Source organism: Triturus cristatus, chromosome 6 (assembly GCF_964204655.1).
Source record: "Triturus cristatus chromosome 6, aTriCri1.1, whole genome shotgun sequence".
NCBI classification, from domain to species: Eukaryota; Metazoa; Chordata; class Amphibia; order Caudata; family Salamandridae; genus Triturus; species Triturus cristatus.
Genome location: NC_140589.1, coordinates 110557206 through 110559958, shown reverse-complemented (window position 1 = coordinate 110559958; position 2753 = coordinate 110557206). Strand labels below are relative to the sequence as shown.

Genomic DNA, 2753 nt, shown 5'->3' with positions numbered 1-2753 from the left:
GGTACATACAAATGTATGAATTGCAAAGCATGCAAGACTGCTATTGAGGGCGCTAGTTATACATACCAAGACTATATCATCCGCCCTCACATGTTTTCAAACTGCAAGACCAAAAATTTATTATATCTCCTTGTCTGCCCCTGTGGGCTTGGATATGTGGGCGAAACCTCTAGATCTTTCTGTACTCGACTCACTGAACATCGCTAAGCAATTCACACTTCAAAAACGAATGCCCCTTTGGTTAAGCACTACCTGGAATTCAAACATAAATCTAACGAAATATGTTGGTTTATAATTGAAAATCTTGATACATTAGGAACTGTCAAAACCGAGGAAGTCCGTAAAAAACAGGAGGTGTTTTGGATTTTCACTTTGGCATCTCATAAAAAGGGTTTAAACAATGACATCCCATGGGAGAACGCTATCAAATATAATACCAAATGATGGATAATTACCCTTCATTGTGAGCAGTTACTCCTCCCTAAATACTATGAGACTTAGTACTCTAGAATATCTTGTGCCATACTCTATAGGGAAGATTTTAAGCTGTGTATCTCCTTAATTACAAATTGGATTCGTTATTTTCATACTTGATGCCTGTTCTCCTTTTACCGCTTTTCATTACTTGTTCGTTTATCCAACAATAAGAGTTAGCAGTCTAGTGTTTCTTGCTCTCCCTACTTGCGTATACCATAGAGACTTTACGCACACTTGAATACATTTATCACGTGATGCGGAAATATACAGCCCATTCATTTTGGCGCGTTCGAGCTAGCCTATTTAAAGACAGTTAAGGTGTACAAGCCTATTGATACATCGTCAGAGGCATTGCACACTTCCTTGAATCTAGTGCTATGTAAGTTATGCCTCAGATTACCCTGTATATTTAGATTCCATTTTACCTCGATGACACAGCGCGTTTAGAATGCGATCGCGCTAAATTGTTTAACATCGGTTAATATTTAGGTCCTGTTCCATCTCGTCCGCATTCTATCTCATGATTCAGTCTTACATAGCTGTATAAAGCTTGTCTTTATAATAATTTAAATCCTGCACATTAGAATTTGTACTTTATATGTGGACAGTCGGGGTGCATTAGCTCTAATCGTAAATGTCAGTGCTGTTAGTCCCTGCCTCCATTGCCTATCTTACTTCCTATCTCTGTTGCGGACTAGCGTGTCGCTTTGTACTGCTTGCTCAATTTAGAGCGCCTACCCAGTCTAAATTGTATAGGTAGTTGGAGATGATAAAGGTACCTCTTCAATCAGATACACGATAGCATTTCATAGTCTAACATACGTCTCTCATAGCCTCTTTTAAACATCCCCGTTCTAGTAAAACTTTTCATCTGTTTATATATTACAGAATTGCGCCTGATGTAGCCTTGCGGTTTCCCACTATCCAAAGTGGTTTTTTGCCATCTGTAGAGCCTACCGACACCCACTGACTTGTGGCTCATATCATACATTCTAGAAACAACAGGTAACTCCATGTATTACTGTACGTTACCCTCCATTACTCCTGCATCTCAAGAGTTGGGATATATTTAATTCTACTTGTGTTTTTCAGCCCCAAATAAGACAGCTGTCCGCTTCCTGTTTATTACTAGATCTACTCCAGTTCATCTATTTGCCTCGCGAATTCTCACCTCTAGACGTCTTGGGCTCAAACGTCTACTCGCCTTGAGTGTATATATAATTCATCAGAATTGACCCATGTTCAGGTATATATTTATGAATTTATATTTTATGGTCTTATATCAGTTATGTTGGCCGTTTATTGCATAAGGCTTTAATATATGTACAATCTCTTCTAGATTCATACAAGGGACAGCATAATACCCCCTTTTCTTGACCCTTTCGTATATCCTCAATTGGGCCATGTAAGATTTTGGAAAGGTAATTTTAAGCTGTACACTCCAATTTATCACTGTTTGTAGAGATGTTTTTTTTTTTTTTTTTGAGAAAAAAAAAAACCTTTATTGAGATATAGGAGATAGACATAGCGGACTGCCGTAGGCTCCTAATACAATGGGTTGCTCCTGTGGGCTCTTCTGATCCGGTCCTGTATGTCTCACACAGCCATTTAGCCGACATCCCGGAGGACCGGCGGCATTGCAGTTCTACATCAAACAGTCCGGGCAGAATCACTTCTGTTGTGTGAAATACGTATTCGCCCCCAACCTGCACCATGGTGTAACCATCCCACATGGCCAACCCACCGGCAGTCCGCTCAAGCCCCTGAAGTTTCGTAAACCATATCTCAACTCCCACCCCCCCTCCCCGTTCGCCACCATGTCACTGTCTCCTTCATTATTGTGTCTACTTGTGCACGCTGTCGCAAACCAAGGCGCCGAACTCCGACCAGTCACCACACCCCATACTTCCAGGCCAGTCCAACCCTGCAGTTCAAGGTTCCGTCTCGCAAGCACACTGCTAAGAAGCACACGCCGCAGACAGGGGACACCCCGACCCCCTTTCCGCAAACCGGCCGCCATCCCAAACTTTTCACTGACATCATAGCCCATCCTGCCACAATTGAGTCCTATTGTTGTGGCACGCCCTCCACGGCCTCACTGCACACCCCAGGGGCTTCATGTTGTGTCTCCCCCTGCCCAACCTCCTCAGGGTCCCCGGCTGTCATGTATGTTCTATACAGCGCCCAGAAGTTCTTGGGGCGACTCCTAGGGGGCAACAGTTCGCTATACGTTTCCGCCTGCGTGCTGCAATACAGCATATCTCTAACCCATCGTT

At 43.0% G+C, this 2753-nt stretch overlaps 1 long non-coding RNA gene across 1 annotated transcript; it reads left to right on the top strand.

Moving 5' to 3' along the window:
• The first annotated feature begins 817 nt into the window (after positions 1–817).
• Positions 818–1662, top strand: LOC146816475 (uncharacterized). The gene is made up of 3 exons (XR_014962449.1): positions 818–856; positions 1366–1482; positions 1570–1662. It is a non-coding gene; the product is annotated as an uncharacterized LOC146816475 (long non-coding RNA).
• The last annotated feature ends 1091 nt before the right edge of the window (positions 1663–2753 follow it).